This window comes from Oxyura jamaicensis, chromosome 1 (assembly GCF_011077185.1).
Source record: "Oxyura jamaicensis isolate SHBP4307 breed ruddy duck chromosome 1, BPBGC_Ojam_1.0, whole genome shotgun sequence".
Classification (NCBI taxonomy): Eukaryota; Metazoa; Chordata; class Aves; order Anseriformes; family Anatidae; genus Oxyura; species Oxyura jamaicensis.
Window position 1 is genome coordinate 4,589,961 of NC_048893.1, and position 14,548 is coordinate 4,604,508.

Below are 14,548 nucleotides of genomic sequence, written 5' to 3' on the forward strand. Positions count from 1 at the left end.
GGAAGGAAGGAAGGAAGGAAGGAAGGAAGGAAGGAAGGAAGGAAGGAGGGAGGGAGGGAGGGAGGGAGGGAGGGAGGGAGGGAAGGAGGGAAGGAGATGCATCTTCTTCCCCTGCTACATACTTAATTTCTTTGTCCTCTTCCATGCCACACCTTACATTTGACAGAAACTACCTAGTATTGCCTCACTACATTTCCAATGTACCTTCTCCAGGGCCTAAACATGCTTAACAACAGTTATGCTGCTGAGGGGAATTCTATTATTATTCCTCATTAAACTGGTTTATTTTGTATCCTGTGTCTTCTACAACTGCCTCACCATTTACATTGAAATCTTCAGCTTTTTGGAACAGGAACTTCTTTTTAAATCTGTGTCAACTACTGTTTTCACAGCCAAAGAGACCTTTCCTGCATTATTGGTGTTCATTTTGCACAAATACAGTGATATTTTTAGGGCTTAGTCTGAAGTTTCATATCTGTGAAAAGCTGGAATTAATTGGGTACTTGAAATTGAACCATTTTTAATGAAAACAACAGTATTTAAAAATAAACCATACATAAATTAGATGTTATCAAAGTTTGATTTCCATCTCAGCCTTAAATTGCTAAGGTATAGCTTGGTTCTTAAACTAGTTTCCTAATTTTATTGGAAATTCATTTAATACAGAAGGTGGTTTATTTATTTATTTATTTATTTTTTTCTCTCTCTCTTTTAAAAAATTATTTGCTATGAAATGATCAGTCTTGGTATATGACTTTTTAATAATAAAAAGAAAAAAAATGTGTCTCTTTAATACCCTCAGTGTGCATACTAAATCAAAGTTCAAATATGGACATCCTGAGATGAGATTCAGTCAATGGAAGGATGGAAGGATCCTTTTTTTTTTTTTTTTTCAGAATGCTTTTGCAAACAAGAAAAAAAAATCTTCTAGGCTTTTTTATTCCATCATAAGTCTATATCTGAAGGAGGTAGCATAATTTCTTAAACTATTAATTTATTTATCTACTTTGCTGTCTAAATGCAGGTTTTGAAGCCCTTGTTTAAGTTCCTATTGATGAAAGCTCAGGCCTTATATGTGTAAAACTTCCTAATAACTTCCATAGATCATACAGATTTAACATCCATCTGCCACAACAGAGACATCATAAGAATATGTTTTATACCTGAATTTATCCCTAAAAGGAAAGGGTGTGATATAGAGAAAGAGAGAATTTATTCGATAAATGGTATTGTATTCTAAAATTGGTGATGAGACAGATTTTGTGAATCATCCTCTGAAAATACCTGTTTTTCACTATTGACTGCTAAGAGAGCTCACAGTGACCTGCTCAAATTTAGCAATTTATCTTCTACATTTCCAAAATTAGGTGAGATGAATTGCACATTAAGTGACTAACATGGAACATCATTTTTTTTGATTGTCAGACTTCTAAAAATAAGAGTTTTGAATATAAAAACAAGTTTAACAAATTTCCTGCAAACTTGTTACTGCAAAATCAAAATAAAAGCAACACTTCTGATAATAATAAAGCTATATACTTGAATTTACGTTCTTGGTAAGGATCATGCAAAAGCTGGCTGTAACTAGAATAGCACAGCTGAGAGAATTTATAGTGCTGATTAGTGATAACTTACAAACAGTCATAGATATAAGTTGATATTTTGTTTATTTTTAAAAATCTTTTTGATTAATTTTCTGGCAGAATATAGAATCATAGAATCATTAAGGTTGGAAAAGCCCTCCAAGATCATTTAGTCCACCCGTTCCCCTACCACCACTATCACTTACTCACTAAGACATGTCCCTAAGTACCACATCTGACCTTTCCTTAAACACCCTCAGTGACGGTGACACCACCACCTCCCTTGGCAACCCATTCCAATGCCTGACAACTCTTCCTGAGAAGAAATGTCTCCTAATTTCTGACCTAAACCTTCCCTGCTGCAACTTAAGGCTATTCCCTCTAGTCCTATCACTAGTTACCCATGAGAAGAGGCCAACCACCATCTCCCCACCAATTCCTTTCAGATAGTTCTAGAGAGCAATAAGGTCTCCCCTGAGCCTCCTCTTCTCCAGACTAAACAACCCTGGTTCCCTCAGCTGCTCCTCACAGGACTTGTGTTTCAGGCCCTTCACCAGCTTTGTAGCCCTTCTCTGGACATATTCCAGGGCCTTGATGTCTTTCTTGAAGTGAGGGGTCCAAAACACAGTACTTGAGGTGCGGCCTCACCAGAGCAGAGTACAGGGAGCCAATTACCTCACTGGCCCTGCTGGCTACACATCTTGATACAAGCCAGGATGACGTTGGCCTTCTTGGTCACCTGAGCACACTGCTGGCTCATGTTCAGGTGAGCATTGACCAATACCCCCAGATTCTTTTCCTCTGCACAGCTTTCCAGCAACTCTGCCCCAAGCCTGTAGTGCTGCATGGAGTTGTTGTGGCCAAAGTGCAGGACTCAGCACTTAGCCATGTAGAACCTCATCCAGTTGACCTCTGCCCATCGATCCAACCTGTCCAGGTCCCTCTGCAGGGCCTTCCTACCCTCCAGCAGATCACCACTTTCCCCCAGCTTGAGGGACACAACTGTTTTACAACTATATACAACAGTTTTAAAAGCATTGAAAACATGAGGTTTAAAACTGATGTTAAATGTGCTCCTCTAAAACCAACATTATTTCTAGAAAAGAAGGAGGAATTATATTTGCCCTGAAGTAGTGGATTAGGTTATGTTAGCTCTGGGGTCGTTTAACTTTCAATATTTGCTTGAAATTCTTTCCTTATATTAGTCTGGTACACTCCGAGTAAGACACCAGCGCAGTTGTGATATTTAACAGAATGTTTAATGTAATGGATTGGTTCTTTTTAACCATCTTAATCTAGGCAATTGCTCAAATTTTCAAGTTGGTTTTATGAAGCCCTTACCTGTGTTAAAGCCACAAGTGCAGACAATTAAGTCATTTTTAAATCAAGCCACTTTTAAATCACTCCTTTTGAGACACTTTAAATGCTTACTTGTTCTACATATCTGACATAAAATTCTAGCTTTTATGCAAGAAAACCAGAGATCCCATACTTTTCCATTCCAATTTTCATTGCCAGAAAAGAGAACTCCTCTAGCAAACAACCCCATGCTTCTTTCCATATTAAACTTTATACTTGGAAAAACACCCTCCAAAATTGTGTTTATCAAGTCAACTCCCTGGTGACAAAATTTATCATAAAGTCTCACTTTTCTTGTGAAGCATAAGGGGAAGCATGGGGAGTGAATGCAAAATGATGGGTTATCTTCATACAGCCAGCAAGCAAATGCTGATCTTCTCTTTCTACCTCCTGAAACTGTGTTAGGCATTTCACAAAACAAACTCACATTTTTGTCTTTAGCTGTAATTCAAGCTAAATTCAGTATGACACTATAAATGTCTAAAGACAGAAAAGAATAAGGGCAAGGAAAAATAAAGTGGATGAAAATGTCAGTAATAATTCATAGACATGATAAAGGAGTTAAGAGGTGCAGGATATAGTCTGTCTGTATAACTGAACTTGTGTACTGACTGTACATAACAGGAGTAGCATTTAAGTAGATGTTAAATAAGATTGGTATGACATTGGCCCCTGTGGAGAACTTTCAGTCTAAATTACTAGCCTTGTCATAGAAGCATACCCAAAAACTTTGATTAGAGATCAGCAAACCAACCTCTGGTGCTATTCAGATTGACAGCAGTTCTGCTATTTTCATCAAGATTCTTACATGACATATAGTCTCAAATGCAACTCTTGGATCAATAAAAATCTGCATTAGTCTTCAGTTTTGATTGAAAGCCATTCTCTGTGTTAGTTGTTACTGTGAAAACCTATCCAATGGTTCTGGGGTGGAGAAACAGACTTGGTGAAGATTGAATGAGCTGTTCATTATAAAGTGTATTTGATTCATTAGTCATTCAAAAAGCTCATACTCTGAAGACAGGTGAATGTCTAATGTGACATATTGGCTCCCTTTTTTTGCTTTGCGTAGAGACCATTCTCAGGTTTTATCACAAGTTTGGCACAAACAATTTTCCTGGGGAGAGTGTCCTTCACTTTGCAAAGAAATCCACAACAGCTGTTAGACACCCATCCATCTTCAGGTACACTTGTAAGAAATTCTCCTTTACCTTAAAACAATAAACTGACACATTAAATGATACCTTCATACATCTGCTGGAGATCTCTTTACCAGGAGAGCTATTCCAGTAAACTGTTAGGGGTTCTGTGTTTCCAGAAGTGTAAGTCTCCTATCAAAGTGCAGAACCTTCAGAATTTGTACTCCTAGCAGGAACAGAATCACACAGACCAGTTTACAGAAATTACTTTCACCATGTAAATGTTATATTTAGTTGTGTTCAGTGTTGCCTGAAGTAATTTGAGTAGTAAAATAAAATAAAATAAAATTGTGAGGTTTGCAGAAATACCACTAGACCTCTGGAAAGATCCACACCTTACCAGAATGTCAAGTGGATGATAAATATCTAATGTTCAGGCATCTGAAGTGAGCTCTTTGCATGGAGAACAGCTTAAGATCAACTAACCCATGCTTTGATGTCCCTGAGTGGATAACAAGAGGTCTCCCTGAAGTTATTGTACTTTAGGCAGAGTACTTTAGGCAGTGAACAGATGCACTTTAGGCAGTGAACAAATCTTAGGGAAAAATAAAGCTCACTTTAAGATGGACACCTAGGGTTGGATTAAGTGGGTTTCCAGAGCCATTACAGGCACTTTGTAGTGTCCAAGAAAGCACAGTCTGTTTGGTAGTGCCTTCCGAGTAAGGCAGAGAACTTCTTACTCATCTATTCAGATGAGTTGATCAACTGCTGGAAATTCAAACCTGGCCAATACAGGGGAAAAGGTGGCACGGAAACATGATAAATAAATAAATAAATAAATAAATGGCTGAAAGTAAACAACAGAGCCTCTTGATGAAGAAAATACCTAAAGCAGACCTTAAGCTGGAAATCAAGGTTCAACCTTAACACTGCAGCAGCTGTCACTGCTTCATTCTTTTATGATTCACTGCTGTGTTTTTGCTGAGAGGAAATTACCTGAAACAGGGTTTTGCAAAGAATAAAGTAGTACTTAAAGGAAGCTCCACAGCAACTGGGTGTCCTTTCAAACAAAATCTATTCAACTGCTCACTTCTTCCACATGCAGGCAGACAAAACAATAATAAATATTAAGCAAAGATAACTAATTTGTATCCATCATGGTTTGTGATTGCAAAGCTTAACAAACACAATAACCAAAATATAATGAGCTGCTCTTTTCCATTTTCCCCCCTCCTTTCTACTCCATGCTGAACCATAAATGCTGTTCTGAGATACATTATTTTGTTGGCAGTATGTGATGCCAGTGTCATTACAGAATCGTAATATTTTGAAATTGAGATCTATTAGATCAGCAAGTACATTTTCTCTCCATCGAAAAGATATAACCTCCCAAGAGGGATATGTCTTATATTAAACTAAGGCTACCTATTGACTGCAGCAAACACTGCCCCTTGCTGACATCAATGTATGTTACAGTTTGCTTTACCCCATCAAAGTCCTTTTGCATCAACTCCTGAAAAGGTTTTGTCATAGGCTGTGGGTGTCTAACCGCTGTCCAATGGACTGCAAGCAGCACAGCCAGGAAATGAACCCAAATCATAACCATCTCCTCCTAACATCCTTTTCTGGTGTAAATTATGAACAGATTGCAAAAGCAGCTTATTTCTCTACACTTTTTTTTTTTTTTTTTTGAAGGTCCATTGCATTAGATTATTTTTCCAGCCCTTAGTACATATATGAATTGTGATAGTACTGGGCATGCAGAGCATAACTAAGCTGCACACATTCTGCATGCCTAGAAATCTTCCACATGGCTAGATTTAACATCTACATGCAGACTGACATTCCCTTGAATTTCTGTTCCTGCCCGGATTAATTTCTCACACTTAAATAGTCAGTCTAGAGCTTAAAAGAAGTATCAGTGCAAGTTCCAGCTTTGCGGTGAAGTCGCATGAAACTCAGTCTGAGCAGCACAGCATAGGTTAGGTAACTCTTCATCACAAACGCCTGCCAGTCTGGAGATAAAACCTGGTGTGGAAACTGCATTAATTGCACTGGACTCCCAGCAGAAGTCAGAAGATCACCTAAAGCTTTTTGGTTAGAAAACTCCTTGAAAGATGAGATATGTCAGTTTAAATGCCTCAACATTATAGGTTGTACTTCAGTGTCTCACATCTGGGTAAAATTAGGAGCAATGGGAGAGCAGAAAGTACATCTTGTTGATTTGCATATGAAACCTGGTCCATGAATAGGAGTTATTTCCAACATGCATTCACTTCTGCTGTGAAATCACCCTCAGGGACTCAGTTTTCAAAATACAGGTACATATTAATTACCAAACATGGAGTGAAAATAGTTGTCCCCCCCCCCCCCCCGCAACCCCCGACCCTCCCACCCCCCATTCTGTACAATAAACTAATTCAGAAATTAGTCAGAAATTAATTAAAATGGGGATCACAGAGAAAACTATCAACTGCATTTACTCCCAATTATTTTTTTTTCCAGAACAGTAAAAATTGGTTTAAATATGATACCCAAAGATGGAGAAAGGAAATCTGATTTTTGTTTTCATGTGCCTATGATAGAATCAGTTGCCAAAAGATACTGCTAATAGTTCTATTGGCCAAATAAGTTCCCTTTTAGTAGAACTAATCTCCAAAAGTAGGTGATACCTTTCAGGAAAAGAACTGAGATTAAATGTGACATGCTGGAAAGATCTCACTCGATCTGTGAATAAGAGGATAAGGCTAACACTCTAGTAGCAGTGCTTAACAATTGTTAGTGATCAGTAAGTACAAAGCAACAAGGATATTATTATTTTTCACTGTGACAACTAGATAAGACAGCTTACAATGAATTCTAGATCTAGTTGTCTTCATTGATCAACCCACATTCACCCCTTTGAGCAAGTTAGACTCTATTATATCAGTGCACATTGCTGTCTCTTTGAAGATAATCATTTTGCTGTGTTCTCTGCTTAAAATTATCATAACTTGTAGGTGTTTCCTTAAATCTCATGCCTTTTTGTCAGTATCAATAGTCTTCTGTGATTTTTTCTTATCACTCTAGCACCAAGAAATGCTGGGAAATACCAGTTTTTTTTTTTTTTTTTTTTTTTTTTTTTTTTTTTTTTCTGCAGGGAAGGGAAATGATAACTGTCTCTCTGCCCTATATTCTAGAGAGTACTTCCACACCCCAGAAACAAAGCATTTGCTGGCAGTTTGACAAGCTCTTTTCTTTTAGTTAAAAGGAAAATATAAACAGAAAGATCAATACTAAGTGTAAACTGCATGAATTTTACTGAATTGGAATGACTTTCTTATGTCAGTCAAGCCACTGCAGGCAGAGGCTGATTACAGACACGTACAAGATTTTAATGCAAGCCTTGGACAGCTTTGTGCTATTACGAGGAGACTACTTTTGTCTACTGACACAAGGCAATGAGCACACAACTAGTTCTCACATTTCGATGTGCAGAAGATGTAGAGGACATTCCCATTGACCATTTCCTCTTGTATCACTTTTGAAGCCCATCAAGTCCATGGGACAATCATGACTCTAAGACCATGGGAATGTCATTTAATTCAGGAAGAGATGATTATTAATAATAATTAATTTAATTGTTTAAATTAAACATTATTTAAATTAAAACAACTTTTTCAACTAATAGGAAATTCAGATTTAAGAGGACTGAAAACATTGACAGTTAGAATCAGGATATAGTTGTAGATGGAAAAGGAAAGGACACATGGGAATAAGATAAAAATACATTTTTATCACATAAAAGCAGAAAGGTAGCTAGAAGCTTGAACACAACAACATGTGTCATGTTTGGTCAAATACAATGCTGTGCACTGATCCAAAATGCATTCTTCCTTATTCTTAAAATAAAAAATAAAAAACTAATAAATATCTTTTCCGACACTTCTATTTATTTTTATCTTTGCTTTATTTAACCACTAACATGAGCACCCCATTCTATTTTCAGACATGATTATTATTGTGTCAGCTATTAACTGAAAGATAAAACTCTATAGGTATTATTTAAACACAGCATACATCCACTAAAGAGCTTAGTATGAATAAATAATGTAGGGGGAAATTATATCATAAACAAATTGTACCCTATATTGAAGTGATGCTCTGCATTCTTTCTCCACATCTTTGATTACTTTTTTTCTTTATTCTTATGCTGGGCACAAGATTTCATTCTGTAGAAGTACTTTACAAGAATAGCTAATGTTGCTCATTGCTTTGCTGACCATTGCAAACTCAGAAGCAGTCCTTTTACTGAAGCAGGAACTCAAAATTGTTACTGCTGTTAACACTGCTTTGTTGTTTCTTAGCATTTTATTGGGGCCTGCAGGCTTACAAATATTCTTTAGCTGTCCTGTATTTATAGCCTACAAACACTTTTCAGAAATATTCTCCTTAAAGAACATACAGAAGAAGACAAAACATTACCAGAGGTTAAAGAAAATATTCAGCTGACTGACTAATGGAAGGAAAAATCAATTATATGGACATCTCTTCAAAATCCAAAGTCCTTTATGCCCCCCCCCTTTTTTTTTTTTTTTTTTTTGTCCTTGCAGATATTTTATCAGATGTAATATTGCTATTAAAGTAGTACCTCAGCTCAACTGAAAACAGTATTGACTAGCATATTATAAACTCTTAACTCTTCTGGGCTAGTACCACATTCCTCTTTATGTTCAAGCAACTTAATTGTTATTTGGGCCCCTAGATAGTGCTTTTAGATAAATAAATTGCACCATTATAAGGCGGTAGGGAATTTGAACAATAAGTTCTGAGTATGGCAGGAAATAATGGTAAATCACAGTAACTTGTAATGTTTTCATATGGAAGTAGGGATGCAAAATGAGAATAAGCTCAGTGGAGGTGCAGCAGAACTGCAGTGAGATACAGTTTTCTCTCATGGTTTTATATGTTGTCTAGCAATTCAGCTTCTGCACCATGTTCTTGTAAACTTAAAACAACAGTAAAGACAACAGACATCATGGAGTCAACAAAATGCCCCTTTTGTGGTTAACTTTTCTTTGTGATAATTCTCAGCAGATTTATTCCCTCATTTTCCCTCCATTTTGATATTTCATCACTTTATTCCTTTGAGTTCTCCAAATTGCTCAGAGCCAGCTTAAATTTTCTGACTTAATTTTTTTTTGCCAGAAAAATCATTGCCAAAATCATCACAATCCTTCAAACAAGCCCCCTTCAACAAAGGATGGTTAGGCAGAAAGCTGAAGTGTTTTTTGTTGTTGTTGTTGTTTCCAATTTCATTTGAAATGGAGTATTTGATTTTTTCCTAAACATTTGGATTTTCACTTAAATAAATCACCGAACATATATATTTATATGTAATATAAAAAGGAAATAATGTACTCAGAGGTTGTTCAGCACTATGTATAGTCTGGAATGCTAAACTTAAAGAAAGATACTTACTGGAGTTATCTGGGCAAAAAAGAACAACTGATCAGTAGTCAAGAAAATGTAATAAAGGAGGAAAGACTGAAGGAACTGGATTTATTTAGCGTGGTATCTCCAGATATGTTAAAAGATTGCTAAAAAAAAGGAAAGAGACTCTAATGTTTTCTGTTTTCATTTTTAATGGTGTACTCCATTATAGAGACTGCAAAACATACACATTTTACAGAAAACTAAGAGATTCAGGTTAGTCATGAGGAAAAACATTGGAAAGGCTAACAAAGTATTGAAATGGATTACCTGGAAAGACTGTGGAATCTCAATTGTTGGTGACTTTAAAAGTTTGATCAGAAGAAAAAAAAAAAAAAAAAAAAAAAAAAAGAAAGAAAGAAAGAAAGAAAAAAGAATGTGAGAAATGTCAGATAAAACTAAACTTACATTAGGACTAAGGAATTAATGAGACTTGTCCTAGACCTTTTTTTGTTCTATTTTCTGAGTTTTGTAATATTTGTTCCTTATTAAAATGCATATATAACAATCAGCATTTATCACAATCCTTTGTAGTTCTTTTGATTCCATTTGAAATATCAAAATCTCCTCTGTAACAGGAGTTTCAATTTTGAACCACTTCTAATGGCTGTGTTAGGGATCTAAAGACAGAAGGAAGGGTCAAAGTGTTATATGCAGCTAAATAAATGAGGGTTTCCCAAGGAGACTTTCTTGCTGGCAAGAGAGTTAAAAGTCACTGCATAGAAGGTTTTAGCAACTCATGTTACTCGTTAATAATATGGAGATTATTTATCCCATGAAAAGATGGTTAAAACGTCATGCAATAATGCTACTAGGAATAATAATTTTAAGTATTTATAAATATATCACATTCCATCTCAAAAGAAATCTCTTCAACAGCTAAAAATTACCAAATGCTTTGATTGAATTCCAAAAAATATTAACTTCCTTATATCACTCTATCATCCCTTGAACTTCACAAATTACCAAGAGAATGAAAAAGGAAAGTGGAGAATGTTCAGAAACAATTATATCAGTTGTTCTCCAGAGCCCAAACATTTTCTTTTATGTAACAAATAAAGTTAGTAGTAATTGCTCCACAAAGGAGACATTTCAAATTTGATTGTATACAAAACATTGATGTTTGCTTCAGTTTGTTCTGCTTCAAATTGGTCCAGTCATCTGTCTGGATACCATGTCATATGTATCAATGTCCATCCAACAATATCCATCTTCCTCTCAATCACATTGTTTCCACTGGGACCCGATACTTCAGAAGATGATCAGGAAATTGAGGTAATAAGTACTGAAATACAGAATAAATTTTAGGGATAAATCTCTCAATATTTTGTCACACAGTTATTAGAGTAGGCAGAAAATGGCAAGGAGAGTTGTAAAAATGGCTGCTACTACCAGCAGTGGGGTTTGAGCTCAAGGATGTCCAAAACAGGGAAGAAAGCAGGCAAACATAACATAAAACAGGCTGTGCACATAGACCTTAAACTATCACTGTATGTCCATAATTGATGTGTGCGCATGCATGTGTTTTCAGAAAGTCTTGTCTTTCAAAATTTGTGAAGTAGAAAAAAATTACCCCCATCAAGGAAGAGAGTCCAACAAGACAGGGGTTCTCCTGAACAGCTTCTTGCTGCCTGCAAACTTGAAGCAATGCTGGTATTATACTGTAGATGCTTTATAAATATATGAGATCATTTTAATTCAGTATTTGCAGTAAGTGGCACACAATCTTTTTTTTTTTTTTTTCTTTTTCTTTTTCTGTCATATATAACTGGAAAACAGAAAAAAAAAAAAAAAAAAAAAACTATTTACAACTATTTTATCTTTTATGTAACCCATCCACAAAATTCACAATTATGACTAGATTATGTTTTTGTTTTATTACAAACATAAGACTTTTGTTTGTCTTCATGTACAAGAATGCATTTAACTTATCCACTAAAAAGTCAACAAAGGCAAAGGTGCAGCTTTCATAACATGTTCATTGTACATAAAAACTGCTTCCTAGGATTATTTTTACCAACACTCATTAATTAATTCTCACAACATTCCTGTAAGTATTAGCATCTGTTAAACATTAGCCCACATAGTCAAATGAATCCTTTGTGACTTTTGCATATTTGTTTTTCCTTGAAGATACTTGAGAGTTATCAAGCTTCTTTAATACTTGGACACTAAAGGTTCTGTCCAGATTTTTACATTGCTTAATTGTGGCACTCTGAGATTTTATTTATTTTTTAATTCTTTGGAATATAGACCAGCATGATAATAAAAATAAGAATATTTCTATGTGTAAACCTCTCCACTTACACTATGGCCATTCCCACTTCTGTTCTTGTTGAACTTCCCTCTCATAAGGTTTAACTGACCATCATTTTGCTTACATAAAAGAGGCTTCAGCCTTAGATTTTTTCTGAGTATCTCTTTTCTGCCCTGCAAAGCCCTTCTCTTTCTCATCTTTCACAGCAACAGACCTCACAGCACAGCACTTAGGTGACCACAGCCAATGCTGAGTTGGAAGTCTGAATTAATCTCAACACATCTTTTCCCAAGCATCCTAGACACATAAAAATTTAGTATTCTTCTGTCTAACTTGGAGGTCTGCACTCTTTTCTGAGTTAAGTATCTGAATTCCTTTTTTAGAGTCAAAGATAGGAAAAAAATAATCTATAAAAACTACTTCCAATTAGAATAGGTGAATCAGGCCTTAAAATGTCTTCTTCTTCCCTTTGATACTCTAGTGATTGTAGCTCACCAGCTTAGGTGGGCATGACAACCTCATCCCTTAGTCTTCACGAGGAGCTTCAAAAACCTGCTGGTGACTTTAGCTCTCTCAAGAATAATAATAAAAAAATAGATAAGGCAAAACACATCAAAGACTACCTAAAACTTTTATCTGTGGCTCTTTTACTTATCATTCTTGATCATTCTCATTTACTTGAACATTCCTTGAACTTTCATCAAGTTTTCACTGTTCTCCATAATATATTTTTTTCTTTCTAATTATTGTGATGATTTGAAGTCACATCTCCTCTCATTAGACATTTTCTTTCTTCTTGAGTTGGCCAAGAAAACAAACAAACAAACAAATAAATAAATGTTCTTTTGTCATTCAGTTCTTTTTTTTTTTTTCTTTGTTGTCAAACTCCACACTTTACATAACTAACCACTGACATTTATCATCAATACATTTTTGACAAATTGATCACTGATAAAATTTTAAACTCTCTGTAAGGTTATAACAATCTTAATGTCTGCAGTTTAGTAGCACAAGAGTCTGTTAAAGCCAGAAAAAAAACTGATTTCCAGCTGTGAATTTCATATGGCTTTGTTTTGTTTATACTACACCTTTAAACTTCCAGGATCTTCCTGTTGAGAAAAATAAGCACTCACAGAGACAAACATATTTAAAGGACACCTTAACTTTGCTCTTCTATTGTTTTGTACTAAAATAATTCCAATTGAAGGTAACCCAATTTTATTCTATTTTTGTTCAATTTTATTCTATTTTTGTTATTTTTGTTTTATTCTATTTTTATTCATGGGAAAAAAAAAAAAAAGTAGCCCTTACTAATGTTTTAATTGTACATGGCTGGGGATATATAAGGTTATTCTGATCAGCAAATGCTTTCATTCATTTTGTTTAAACACACCAAGATGCTTTTAGATTTTCACTGAAACAGCATGAGATGCAAAACAACTGTGTTCCCCAAAGCTGCAAATAGGCTCTTACACTATCTGTTGCTGAATTCCAACAGTTACGCTTTTTCTGCAGTTACAAAAATCCTAACATTTCTAAATTCACATTTTTATCTTTCCCACCACCTGAGAATGCCATCTGCTGTTTATCTCAAATACATCCAACATTCCATAACGTATTTCTTCAGGATGTTCTCAAATTTCATTTTGATTGGAATTTGTTTTTCATTTTGTTTTATTTTTTGCTTATTTATTTAGTGATGAAACCATGAATAGTGCAAGGCACATGTGGGTTTTTCTGCATGTTTCCTGTCTATAGTAAACTGTCAAACAGTTAGTTTTATAACAAAGATGTTAGTCCTTTGTTTGAGCTGCAGATCACAAACCATATTAGCAGCCCTCGAGGTTGGGCTCATAGGGATTAAGACACAATTGAAATGCTTATTCTTGATTTATGATACAGTCAGTGCACAATCAAGGATCAAGTTATTTAGAGAGCTTGTTAAATATTTTCTTCAGAATATACTGGCTTGACTAGCAGAGTATTCTGAGATGCATTTTCCCAGAAAATTCTGGCCTTTTAACAACAAGACTTTTTCCATAACTCTCAGAGAAGTTGGTTCATTTTAAAAGAAGTATTGTGTGGAAGTTTCTTCAAGCTCTATATGGAGTCCTAGCCAGAGCAGGCTCTGATTATAGCAAAATTAAAACCAAAGTGTTGATGATTACTGACACCACTGATATTTTTCTAGTGGTAGATAACTTTAATTCTTTAAAGAAATGTGAGGTACACCTAACATACCTATAGTCTCTGAAAAACAGCTGTCTAACCATAGAAATCAAGGCCACAGCTACACTCAAGGAAAACAAACAACAGGATGTGGCATGTATCTTTTAGCATGACATGAATCTCCCCCTGACAGTGTACATCCTTTGGCTTTAGAGCAAATTTGGACCACTTGCTTGATAGAATAGATAAATTTTAGATTGGTAGATGTAAAGAAAGAACATGAGCAATGAAGTGAAATGGGGACAGTCTCTAATGGCTTACTCCTCAGGTTGATATTGGAGACAATACTGTTTAACATCTTCATTTATGTCCTGGATACAGGGGAAAACACAACTTCAGCAAGTTTGCAGATGATAAACAACTGGGAAGAGTGATTGACAGACTAAATGGTTATATTACCTTTTAAAGGGACCTCAATAGTCTGTAAAAATTGGTGAACGGGAATTTTTGGAACTTCAGCTAAGGGAAATCTTCTCACCCAAAGAAACCACTTGGAGTTTGCTGCTGTG

General features: G+C 35.5%; 1 long non-coding RNA gene across 1 annotated transcript in view; it reads right to left on the reverse strand.

Moving 5' to 3' along the window:
• LOC118172073 overlaps positions 1-14,548 on the reverse strand; it is a 29,964-nt gene that overhangs the window by 12,896 nt on the left and 2,520 nt on the right. The window contains exon 2 of the long non-coding RNA XR_004753557.1: positions 2,259-2,571. This is a non-coding gene — a long non-coding RNA (uncharacterized LOC118172073). The remainder of the gene's footprint in view (positions 1-2,258; positions 2,572-14,548) is intronic.